Raw genomic sequence first — 13,446 nt, 5'->3', positions numbered from 1 at the left:
CCTCTCTGTTTAGGTTGTGGCCTAAAAGGCATACTGTGATTTGTATAAGAAACGTGCTCCCATTTGTACCTTTAACAAATTCAACTTGCTTTTAATTCTGTATAAGTGAATTTTACTTGTCTATAATTGAAAACCGGTTTAAAAAAAAATAAAGAAGGCAATGGGACTGGATAGTCCAGCCTGCATTTTCTATCGTTTTCGTGACTCCAGTTGTTGGACGATGAAATTCAGGAGGGAGGGATGAGATATCTCCAGAGGCTTAGTTTAACATCATCAAAGCCTCTTCCCTCCCCCTTGCACATTACAGTATCTGCTTTACTAATCAGAGGGAAATTTATCATGTAGGATTTAGGGGAGATATTTATGGTGCCTGTAAGCACAATGGCTTTGCCTTGTATGATGTCAGCTATTCTCCTGAGGAGATACAAGACCACAGCTGGTGAGAGAACAGACTGGGGACCATTTCACGATTTTAAAACTGAAGACCTTGTTGAAGAAGAGGGATTTTAAATAACATTTGCTTTTGTTTTGTTCTTTATATGATGAGCAGGTGTGGGAGTCAATTCGAGAGGGCCGCTTAGAAGATCGTGGAAAGAGGGAGTGAGGTGAGTATTTTTGATGGCTGGTGAATGACTGAGATTTACAAACTTCATATGAAGTATGTGGTCCAAGCTCTTTCCACCTGTGCAGGTCCCAGAACCCAGGTCAAGGAGAAACAGGAGGGCGCTGTGAGAATTTTCCACTAAGTTATGGCATCCTCCTAGCTAAACAAGACGGAAAACAAATATGGGACACATGTCTGGTGTGAACATACAAATGCTGTTTTAAATTCATCGTGCTTTATGGGCTAAGCATCTTAAGCACATGATCTCCTAGAAGATAGGATGAACGGATGTAAAGTTTACCACTTTGATTCTGAAAAACGTTAGGGCCATCACACTGAATTATAAGAATTATGAAAAATGACTTCGGATATGCTAAATAGCACTGTGAAAAGTAAAGGTTGATAGGTATATTAGAGACTATTAATAGCATCGACATTATTGCTATTAAAATCCTTGAATGCTGGCGCCAAGGATTTTTCCTTTTTATCCTTGTAACCCTGTGGCTCTGTACAGCTTCTTACACGTAGAAAACCCTCAGTAAACATTTGACCAATTATTAAACAAAAGGTAGCCACACATTTTAGAGGGGCTGCAAAACACCTGAACCACAGAAGGAAAAAGTAAGAGAACAGCCTTGCTTTATGAATCAAGTAGAGATCATTTAGGTGTTAAGTTTTCTAGCTGCTCATTTTTCAACACAAATCCCTGGGACAATCACATAGCATTATTTTAAACAATTGCTCTTAGGGGCCCAGGAAGCAGGCTTTTCTGCCGACAGGAGAGATGTCTTTTACAGCTGGTCGGTGTTTAGTTCTCTGAATTCCTGACTGAAGGAAGAAAATGACTAGGATGTAGGATATCTGACCTATAGATTGTTCATTCTCTGCGTGAGTCAATCTTTGAAGTCCAGAGATAAAAATCATCATTAATCACAAAACTTTCCTATAGTCATGGGGTCAGATATTCCAGCCCCCTTCCAAAATGACCGCACTGACTGGCGGTGGGAGAGACCGACCCAGACATGGTTACCTTTATGACACAGAGCTCCTTCCCTCTGGCCGATGGTATGAATGAACAGGCAGGAAGAACAGAATTAAAAGTCAGCTAACCATTGCTGAGTCAATCCAGCCCACAGCATGTGAAGACTGAAGGGCCCCCTGACCTGAGGAGACTACTGAAAACGCAGGGCTGTTTTCTCCTTGGGGAGCGTTTTCATTAGGGAGGGGCACTGAGTCACAGAGCCTGCCCGTCGCTTTACTGGACAATGAACATTCCCAACATGCTGATCAAAGGTTGAGAATTTGGTACTTGTGGGAATGCTTCGATATCTCACCTGTGGCTGAAGCAGACATGCATTTCTAAATGCTGATTCCTTTTCCTGTGAAGCCAGGTGTACAAGAAGAGCTAAGGGGGAAAGAGAACCTTGTTTTCCCTATGAAAGTATGGATTCGGTCAATCCATGACAATTTCAAAAATAGTTATTCATTTTGTATCCCTCAAGTGAACAGACTATTACATTATCCTCAGGAAATAAAGAGGTAGCAATTGAAGAAAGACAAGAAGGAAGGAAGGAAGGAAGGAAGGAAGGAAGGGGAGAGAGAGAGGGAGGGAGGAAAGATTGGTGAGTAACTTTTTGTGCTGTTTCACAGACACATCGTCCCTTTAGGTCCTCACAGCAGTTGTTTAAAAACCTGACCGATAAGGAAGGTGAAACTCAGGGGGATTGTTACTTGCCTGGTGAGGTAAACATTATTTATTTTCGTGCCCAGTGTCTGAATTTCTTTCTTTCTATTACTTTGGGAATTGCTCACTGTTTGTCCGTCTGTTTGTTTGTTTTTTAAGTTTATTTATTTTGAGAGACAGAGAGAGAGTGCAAGCAGGGGGAGGGGCAAAGAGAGGGAGAAAGAGAGACTCCCAAGTAGGACCCACACTGTCAGCACAGAGCCTGACTCGGGGCGAGATCCCACAAACCCTGAACTCATGACCTGAGCTGAAGTCCACAGCCGTTGCTCAACCAGCTGAACCACCCAAGGGCCCTGGGAATTGCTTACTGCTAAATTCTTAGTAATGGAGATGGGGCGGGTAAGCCCCTTTTACTATTGGAACAGAAACTACTAGATGTTCACTTTCCCCATTTCCCCAGCCTCCTTTGAAGCCATGACCAAAACTCTAATAACCAGAGGAATCTGTGCCAGAAGTTCCTGAAAGGGAAAGAGTGGACTCGAGTTTTTCCTCCTGGAAGTGACTCTTCTCTCTGTCTCTCTGTGTGTCTCTGACTTTCTCTCTCTCTGCCAGTGGCTCCACAAAGAGAGGAGAAAAACCAATGCATGGTGGTGGCTGCAGGGTATTCCTTACCAACATTTTTCTGAGACTTGATTTTGGGTTGCTCCTAGAAGCTGGATCCTGTGTCTTTGTTCTGTGGCCTGGTCATAAGTTTTTAGCTTTCTAATATCTTTTTCTTTTTATTTATTTATTAAAATTTTTTTAATGTTTATTTATTTTTGAGAGAGAGAGAGAGAGAGACAGAGTGTGAGGGAGGGAGGGGCAGATAGAGAGAGGGAGACCCAGAATCCAAAGCAGGCTCCAGGCTCCGAGCTGTCAGCACAGAGCCCGACGCGGGGCTTGAACCCATGAACGGTGGGATCGTGACCTGAGCTGAAGTCAGACGCTTAACCGACTGAGCCACCCAGGCACCCCTCTAATATCTTTTTTCAAACAAACTTTATTAGAGACTAATTAGCATATGTAGAAACAGAGAAGAATGTAATAAGCAGCCATATATCAGTTACCCTCTTAAATGATTATCCGACATGGACAACCTTGCTTCATCTCTACCCCTCCCCGTGTTCCCCCTCACCTGGATTATTTCAAACAAACCTCAGACCTCACGTTATTTCTTCCATAGCATTTTCGATCTTTATTTCTAAAATGTAAATATTATTTTAAAAATGACTACAGTATCATTACCCCACTTAATAAGAACAGTAGCTTAGTATTAAATTCAAAGTTCTCTGATTATCTCACAATTTTTAAACTTTAAAAAAAATTCTATCAATCAGGATCAAAACAAATTGTTTTCAGTGTCTTTTAACGTATACATTCAATCTCTTGCCTACTCTTTCTTTTTTAATTTGCAGTGAGGAAGCCAAGTTGTTTGCTTATAGCATTTTCCACAGTTAGGCTTTACCGGTTGGATCCCTGTGGTATCATGTATCATGCCCTTTGTCCCATGCATTTTCTGTCAGTTGGTTTTAGTTAGATCTAGAGGCTCGATCAGATTCATTTTTGTTTGTCAACCTACTTCATAGGGGGTAGTGTGAACCTCTATGAAGCCATATAATACCTGGTTGTCTCTGTGATGTCAGCAGCCATTGATGAGCCTTATTTAGGTACATTATTTCAGTAGGAGATGTTGATTTTATAAACTTCTTTTTAAAAATTAAATTCTCTTAGTGTTTGTTGTAGCTTTTCTCTTTATTATTTTGACTTTCCCAAAATCATATCATCTGTGAATAGACATAATTTTCCCTTTCTCTTCTACTCCAACATCCTTTTCATAAACTCCTCTTTTGACTCAACCATCCAGAATTTTATTGCTTTGCCTGCAGCTGAGAACTCTTTATAATAATCAAAGATCAAAAATCTAGAAAGTGATAAAAACAGATTCCAAAAGAACATCTACTTCCCTGAACTCAAGCTTCCTCTTACCTTCCCCTTGATGACATCTATAAAGAAAACCACATGTGACAGAAAGCCAACACAATTTAAGCAAGAGGGTGATATTTTTGGCTCATGTGATGGAAAATCCAGTAGAGCTGGCTCAAAGCAAGGCCTAGGTGATCAAATGATAATATTAAGGCCTCTATTTTTCTGTCTCTTGGCGCTTATCTTTGTATGTCGGTCTCTTGTTTTTGTATTTCAAATGGCTTTCACCATTGTGATTGGGAATATGGCTATAACAGCTTCAGTTCACACTTCCTTATGGTTTCTCTCTTGGGGAAAAGATAGTCGGGACTGGCTCCCGTAGGAAAGTTTCAGGTGAAACTCTGATTGATGCAGCTTGGGTCGCATGCTCTCCCTGAACCCAACCAATATGCCCTAGAGTGGGGTACTCTGGTACATATGGATCACATGCCCATTTGTGGAATCAGGTAATGCAGAAAGCCCTGCACAAGCCATTGGACCATAAGCTCCCAAAGGAATGCTTCTCTCAACAGCAGGGGTACTATTCAAACAATATTATGTCCATAATACCAGACCTCCCCATTCCTTCGATCACAGCAGTTCCATTACACATTTACTAAATACCTGCTAGTTAGTGGGATCTAATCCTACCAGAGTTCATCCTGTTCTAAGCATCGTGGCATATCTAACACGATGTTTCAAAAACATGAGCCATGTATTGCGTGTTTCCTTGAAGAGCGATGCTCACAAAGCAGAATATAAATAAACGCAGCAGAGGTCAACGTGTTATAGAACAGTAGGGATTAAGGGAGCATCCTGGGCTGGTACGGATGAGCATGGTTCTTATGGAAGAGGTAGAACTTGAAACCTGAGGGATTCATGCAACAGGACAGTGTTGAGGACATAGGCACTAGTTGTAAAAACGAGGAAGGCAACTCTGGTCCTCAAGAAAGTTGTGGTCTAATGAAGAGATTGATAACACTTTCATGTTATTTGTGTGGTATATGAAAGTTATGTGGAGGTATATAAAGGATATGAAAGGAGTGGAGTCCAGTAAACCTGAAGAAGGTCAGAAAAGTACCCACAGGGCAGCTGTTGTCTGGTCTAGTCTTGCAGGAGTAGGAGTTGGCCAAGCGAGCCCATAGGGTGGAGTGAGGGTGGGCAGGACTGGGGTGCAGAACAATCCATGGTTCAGACATGAGTTTGGAGGTAAAACAGAGTTTGAGAGAGTCTGAGAGCGAGGAGAAACAAAGTCAGACGAAAGTGCAAAATTCATAGCCTTACATGTCAGGTAGGCAATATTACATGACAGAAATCTTCGTAGGGTTACCAGTGCTTAGCCTTTTGTCTAAAGAAATAAAGGTTGCAAAATTTAAACTCTAAACAATAAGCATTGACATACTCATGTCCTTTGATCATTATAATTTCATTTCTGGTGGATATTTAATCAACAGTGGCTTAGATGATTTCCCTTTTTATTTCTTCTGTTGAGTATTTAATGATCTGGAAATAACCCTTGAGTAAATGCCATACAAAGGGTCCTTGTTATCTTTTGGTGTTATGAGGATTGTTTGGTGATATGAATAATTTTACCCTCTGGTTTATGTGTTTGAAAAAAGACATTTAGATGCAAAGTCATAATTCTCTTTATAATTGGCATGTAGGAATCCCCAAGAACATTCTCAAATAGGTCCTGATGATAACCTGGTAGGACCATGTGATCATTTTTCCTTTCTCATGGTTCAGGGCAGATGAGAGTAAAAGGTTTCTCTTAGGCCTTTCCTATAAGTTATTTGCATGTTAAATAAGAGGAATGAACAAAATATACAAGGGCTTTATACTAGGTCCCAAAGGAAATAAAAAGTGGTTTTACAAGCTTTTCTGATGGACGAAGATTATAAATCCCATCCTCTTTCCCAAAACTCTGCCATGAGAAAGATAATAAAAAGAGTCAGATACTGTACTTCATTTTCTTAGAATAACCATAGCTTTGGGCTACCTTGGATGTCTGCTCTAGAGGTATGACTATCAAAGTCTCACCTTTTCAGGTCAGAGCTGGACATTGTGCTGGTGGTATTGAAATATTTGTCATTGTATTTGATAGGGAATAAAGGACACGTGAAGCTCTTCAATGGGCCTCTACCTAAGAGGACCCCATCCTTTTTCTTCTTCTCATTGAGACCGAAAGCATCAAAGTATCTTCAGTAGCAGGGAGAGAAGGGACTCTCTAGAGTCACATACCGTAACCACAAAGGGTTAGATAAAAGACTATATGAAGGGAACAAGGGGAAATATATATCTGTATATACTGAAATATTTCCCCAGACTTCATTTTGGAAGAGGGACCTGCCAGCACAAATCACGTTTTCTGGGTAAGACTACTCTCCGAGCCATCTGGATATGGAAGTGTGGGGAGAGAGGAGATCACAGTTAGGGAGGCCAGGTGATGGATTTGAGATCCATTGAGGAAGGATGGAGTGGAATGGGGGCAGAGAAGGAAGAAGAGGCTTTAAATGTGTGATGACGGATAGGATTTGGAAAGATGGAGGAAAGAGATGAAAGTCCCAGAAACTCATAGTGGCAGAGATCTGACCTGAGCTCACCTGGCCCTGGGATACTCCTACTCTTACTGACTCATGGGCCGACATACATCTCCAAAAGCGCAATGAGGAGACAGGCCCAGGAACTTGGAATCCATGGAAACAAAGGGAAGACTATTTCAATGCCTTTCCTGGAAGAAAAACTGAGCGTTTCAAAGGAATGAGAGAAGACTCAAACCACAGCCAGTGTCGTGGATGGCGCTAAATGCTCAGCCTACCCTGAGTCCGCTGGAGGTGAGAAATGGACTACGGGGCTCCAGAGAAGCTCACGTGTTCTCGAGGCCTTGTTGGTCAATGCTGTGCATCTAATTTATCAAGAAAAGAGTAGAGCAGTGTTCCCAACCCCGAACTGAACCCTGAGGGGTTTGGGTTTGTTTGTTTTTTTGCTCATTCAAAGCATTTACGCACGGAAGCTCAAGAAACTACCACTTAAAAGTTGCAAGCTGTTGTTTTGACTCCCTAGAAGTTGTTTCATTTTTCGGGGTCACCTGTTGTCTTGTGGAGGAAGTGCCAGTAGAATGGGTCCTTTAGTCATACAAATTCAAAGGCATCAGCTCAAAGCTCTTTAGAATAATATAAATGCACTGTTTACCTGAATGAACCTGGTTTATTATAAAACAGCAATGTCATAGCTTGGGGATGAAGAAACCAAGTGTGGGCCCCGAGTTTTACATGGTCCAATGATCCAGCTCTGCTCTGGCCATGCCTCTGCCCACGAGGCAAGGAATTTCTCAGCCAAGTGGATGTGTCCACCCGGAGCACATCCCCCTAACCCCTTAAAGACTAGGCACCAGGCAGGCCGATTTATGCATTTGGCACTGTAGGCACAGTGCCGAGGGCCCATGACACGCTTAGGGGCTGCAAAAGTGTTTTAAGTTCTTTTAAAATAAGAAGGAAAAAATGAACTTTTAAGTTGAAAATGTGTTTTAGGCATCCCTGGGTGGCTCAGTCAGTTAAGTGCCCCACTTCGACTCACGTCATGATCTTGCAGTTCACGAGTCTGAGCCCCATGGGGGTCTCTGTGCTGACAGCTCAGAGCCTGGAGCCTGCTTCGGATTCTGTGTCTCCTTCTCTCTCTGTCCCTCCCTTGCTTGCACCCTGTCTGCTCTCTCTCAAAAATAAATAAACATCTAAAAAATTAAAAAAAAATATGGGGAGCTTGGGTGGCTCAGATGGTTAAGCATCCGATTCTCCATTCCGGCTCAGGTCATGGTCTCCTGGTTTGTGAGTTTGAGCCCCTGGTCCGGCTCTGTGCTGATGGTACAGAGCCTACTTGTGATTCTCTCTCTCTCCCTCTCTCTCTGCCCCTTCAGCACTCTCTCTCTCAAAATGAACTTTAAAACTTTTTTAAAAAAGAAAGAAAATGTGTTTTATATAATATTGATATATTTGTCTCTGTGTCAATGCACAGAGATAAGATATAATTTGTAAGATATAATTTTTAAGTTTTGGGTTTTTTTTAAACATTTTTTTTAAAGTTCATTTATTTATTATTGAGAGAGAGGGAGCACAAGCTGGGGAGAGGCAGAGAAAGAGGCAGACACAGAATCCAAAGCAGGCTCCAGGCTCCGAGCTGTCAGCACAGAGGGGCTGGAATCCACAGACCGTGAGATCATGACCTGAGCCGAAGTCAGACACTTAACCAACTGAGCCACCCAGGCGCCCCCTTTTGTTTTCTTATGGGAGAAGGACGAGCATAAAGACAAGAGTGCCCAGGACTTACTGAAGACATAAAGTGGCCCTGCCCCTGGGTACCCAGGACCCCAGATTTCCAGGACAAAATGGCCTAGCATGCTTCCAGGGTCTGTGTGGTTCTCTTCCTTCTTCTTCTTCTTCTTCTTCTTCTTCTTCTTCTTCTTTTTTAATTTTTTAAAAAGTTTTTTTTAGAGAGAGAGAATATGAGCAGGGGAGAGGGGCAGGAGGTGGAGAGAAAGAACCTTAAACAGGTTCTACACTTGGCACAGAGATCAATGCGGGGCTTGAATCCCATGACCCTGGAAGCGTGACCTGAGCCGAAATCAAGAGTCAGATACTCAACTGACTGAGCCACCCAGGCGCCCCTCCCCATCTCTTCTTTCAAGAGAAGTTTGCACCATTGACATGAGCACCTCAAGGTACAGCTGTGACCACAGGCCACTCTTAATATAACCTGTGGCTGGAGTTTGGATGTGTGGGCTAGTATGTCCATGCAGCTGTGCGTGGGGTTCCTGGTGACATATGTTATTGGGGGCAGCATGGAACGGGACAGATGAGGGCTGTGGCAGTTCTCCCTGCAGTATCGTGTTCTGGCACAGCAATACTTGAGCAGAGCTGTGTGATAGTGTGATAGTACTTTGAACGAATGTAGGAAGTATCATTGATTATTACTAAGATAACACTGTAAACCAAACTCATGAAATAGACGTAAGTTAAACTAAGGCTAATAATTTTTTGGTAAATAATCTAGTGCTGAATTTTATCTCATAACTATCTAACTTTATTTTCTCTTGTCTTTATTTAGGAAAAGATCTCAAAAAGCCATTGAAATAGAAAGGTCTAACATGGTGAATGTGGAGGCAAGAAGATGGCAAGCTTTTGGGTCCTCGATGACATCACTGAGTCGCTGGACCACTCTCGGAATCGCCTCGAATCTTGATTGTCAAACTCCCTTACTGTTTAAGATACGTTTGGTTGGAGTTTTTCTTTCTTGCATCAAGAAGGATCGTGTCGCAAGCCCATGAACCATTCTACATCTCCTCTTCTAGCTTCATCCAATAACAGCACAAGCCCTCATCTCTCCCCCTTCCACCACTGCTGTCTCTCGACAGCCAGATGAAAGTGACACTCTCATCTAGAACAGCAGTGGTAAATGTACCCCCACCTCCATTCTTCCCTCCCAAAGGAACCTCTTCTTTCCCCGTAGGCGCTGCCCAGGGTTTGTAATGTTACATATATTTGTTTATTTTGTTCATTGTCTGCTTCACCCCACTTGGTTGTAATCACCCTATTGGCAGTGGCTGTGAATCTTTTGTTCACCTAGGAATATCCAATGCCTACCATGTAGAGCCTGGCACATAATAGGCCTTCACTAAATATCTCTTGTAGCAATGAGTGAAAGAAAGAACGAGGGACTGCTTTCTCCCAAGACAGTGGGACATGGTATCCAGACAAGCTGGACCATTACTTGAGGCCGAGCACTCTGCTTAATTGTTTATTCTAGTACAGTATCACATTCGGTTACAACAGAGTGGATGTCCTAAAAGCACCGCTGATAATTTCATGATTGTAGAAAGGGCTCGCTAATCCTTCCCGCTCTTGTAAGGCAATCAGCTCTCTTCCAAATACCCTCTTAGACTTCAGCCCTTCTCTTCAGTTAGCACATCGATCCATCACAGAAACATCTGGCAAGCCAAGTTAATCCTCGGCTAAACTGGGACAGGGCTGATAAGTCGGCCTTGAGAGTTGAAAAAACCAGCCCTGCTGAAGGAGAGGACATTTTTTTCAGACAGGGTGAGAGGCATAAGCCTCAGCCAGGACACTTCAGTTACGAGACGATAATTTCTCACAAAAGTGTTAGCTCAAGCAGTCCAAATGCTGCTCTTGCACCAAAGAAATTCAGAGGAGAGCGCCCTGCTCCTTTCTCATCCACACAGGTAGAAGGGAAGCCGTGCCTCCGAGAGCTTAGGCTGGTGTTTACTGGGCCAAGCCTCCAGTTTATCCTGGGAAGCTCAAGGGTTCTGAAGGCCTTTTATGGGATTCACAAGGATAAACAACATCTTCAACATATGTTCTCGGAGGTCAAGCCTCGGGACCCAAATCTGAGGATCGAAGGAGCTGCCTCTCTAATAATTCTGGACAGTTCCCCAACTTCGCACAAACCATTTATTTTAGAATGTAAAACTTGAATACTAACCTTTTATCACCTGAAGTTCTGTGGTCATTTAGAAAATACAGTAGCACCCCATTTTAATTAGAACTGAGTGACAAGAATCAGCCCCTTATGGGTTTTCTAGATAATGGTCAGACCTAAACAAACAAACAAACAAACAGCATGCCTCTCTGAGTGGTATTTTGCAGTAATTTTTTTTTCCCTTTACACTGCATTTTAGAATTCTAATAGAGGCATGTCTGGAAATTTTTTAAAACTTGTTAATGATTCATCCACTTTGAGAAAAAAACGGGTGATTTCAGGGGCCCAGGTGTGAGCAGCTGATTTAAAACCAGTGTTTCCTGGGGCGCCCGGGGGGCTCAGTCGGTTGGGTGTCCGGCTTCGGGTCGGGTCATGATCTCAGAGTTTGTGAGTTCAAGCCCCACGTCGGGCTCCGTGCTGACAGCTCGGAGCCTGGAGCCTGCTTCGGAGTCTGTGTCTTCCTCTCCCTCTGCCTCTCCCCCACCTGTGCTCTCTCTCTCTCTCTCTCTCTCTCTCTCTCAAATAAATAAATAAATAAATAAAATGTAAAACCAGTGTTTCCTCAGTGCATTCATTCCGCAAACATTTGATGTACACCAAATCAGAGTTCGGTTGCAGATGACGGAAACCACTGAACTAATTTCACCAGAAAGCTGTTTAACACAAGAAATGAAGTGCTTACAAAACAGGAGGCTCTGGAGGCCAGAAATCTAGGCCAACACCCCGTAGCTCCAGCCTGAAAACGGAGACCGTGGCTGCCACAGAGGAGCCAGGTGCATTCGCGTTGGGGCTGGCCAGCAAGAGCATGGCTGTACCTCCTGACACGGTGGTTTTCAAAGCTCGCTGGGGCGAGGTGGATTGGGAGGCCGTTTCAAGAGGGGATCTTGACTCTAGGAGAATCTGCAAATGAACTCGTTTCTTGTTGGCTTTCTGGCCTCTGCCATGGAGCATGCTTTTCCGTAAGAGAGAGACTTAAGATAGTTAAGTAAGCCCATTGGATGGCATTCGATGTACATTCCTACCCTCCAGGGATACAAAGTGAATACGAGCCAGTTCCTGTCTTTGAAGAGCTTCCGGTCTAAGGAAACAGACAGACACGCGGACAGAGACATACACGCAGCTGGCGGTGTTGTGTTAGGGACAGGTATTGATGGGGCGGTCGCCGAGTGATGTTTGCATCTGGGTTTTGTTGACATATTTGAAAGTGCATAAATTAATGGGCTTCACTTTAAAGAGAAAATATTCTATTATTAACGTGGGTCCCTTTGAATGGGAGAGATATTGATGCCTCCTTTGCTTCCTACTGTCCTGAGGAGGCCCTCTGTCTCCTTGTGTGGTTCCTCGCCTGTCCCTTCAGGAGGCACTCAGTGCCATCATCTGCATTTACTTAGGCGGCAGAGCTGGGGGGGGTTACTTGGCAATGATTAGTCATCAGGCCACTGGCAGAGACGACTGGCACATGGAAAGCCTGAGGCTGAGTTTACTGTTAGCCCTTTGAGTCACAGAGCACCCCCTGTCCCCACCTCCTCCCGCCCCCAGGCTGAACCCAGAGTACTGTTCAAAGATGTTTCCCCTTCTCTTTGACTTACCTTCTGAATTCATTTTGGAAGAATGTACCAAGATCCTCTGAATCCTACAGGAATGTTGAACTCAGTGAAAAAGTGATGTGGTTAAGAAAGCAAATAATATGCTGAAAGATGTTCATTGCAAGTGGCTGGGGACATCAAAGAGATTGATGAATCTGCATTTCAAAAAGCTGGCAGGGGGTCACATTTCAGCTTACCTCATATCCATCCTGTTTCTATACTGGGTGTTCCCTGCCAATGATGTTTCTTCCTTCCCATCAGGACAGAATACTAATATAGCTAGCCCCGGGGTAGAGATGTCTGGAAAAGGTATTGTCTTCTTAAATCAAAGCAGCTCAAAGAAATTTGTCTTTTTTATTAACAATAGAACACAGTTGCTAACATTGGGTGAGCATTTACTATGTTTCAGGCACTGTGCCTAAGTCCTTTACAGGAATTATTTCATTTAATCCTCATAGAATTGCTGAGACCGATAATATTATGAGCCCTATTTTACAGTTCAGGAAAAAATGAGGGGAAAACAGGCTAAGAAAATTGGCCCCGTTGTAAGTGCTGGAGCAAGAATTCGGACTATGTTATGTTGATTTTTTAATTAACAATCATACTCGGTTGAGGTGAAGGGAAGATATATAACAGACATGGTTTAGTGGAATTTGTTTTTTAGGACGAGCAAGAGAGGAGACATACTTTAATAATCTACTACAGTTTAGCTTCCACTGACAATCATGGATTGTTAAGAAACTGGTGGATAGAAGTGAATGACTGGGACGAAATAGGGATAAGCAGCATAGGGAGGGCAATGAATGACAGTCACTGGAAAGCCACCACTGCCACCATCTTTGAATGTCAAGGTTGCAGAAAGTCAAGTACTGTGGATTACCTCAGACAAGTGGCTGTTCAGACCTTGCTCCCACATCAGCATCAAGGCATGAGCCACCTCAGGAGATAGCTCGGATTTCACAAAACTCTTAAACAAAAAAAAAAAAATTTTTTTTTTTGTGTTAATCCAAACCCCGCTTCCCTGTAGCATCAATCTAGTTGTTGTTACTAGCTCTATCTTCTGACGTCATGTAACATAAATC

General features: G+C 43.1%; 1 long non-coding RNA gene across 1 annotated transcript; it reads left to right on the top strand.

Annotated features, from left to right (window-relative positions):
* The first annotated feature begins 316 nt into the window (after positions 1–316).
* Positions 317–11,164, top strand: LOC109495755. Its single transcript, XR_002151410.2, has 3 exons — positions 317–439; positions 551–605; positions 9,390–11,164. It is a non-coding gene; the product is annotated as an uncharacterized LOC109495755 (long non-coding RNA).
* The last annotated feature ends 2,282 nt before the right edge of the window (positions 11,165–13,446 follow it).

This window comes from Felis catus, chromosome F1 (assembly GCF_018350175.1).
Source record: "Felis catus isolate Fca126 chromosome F1, F.catus_Fca126_mat1.0, whole genome shotgun sequence".
NCBI lineage: Eukaryota > Metazoa > Chordata > Mammalia > Carnivora > Felidae > Felis > Felis catus.
This window is presented reverse-complemented; position numbering and strand designations above follow the sequence as displayed.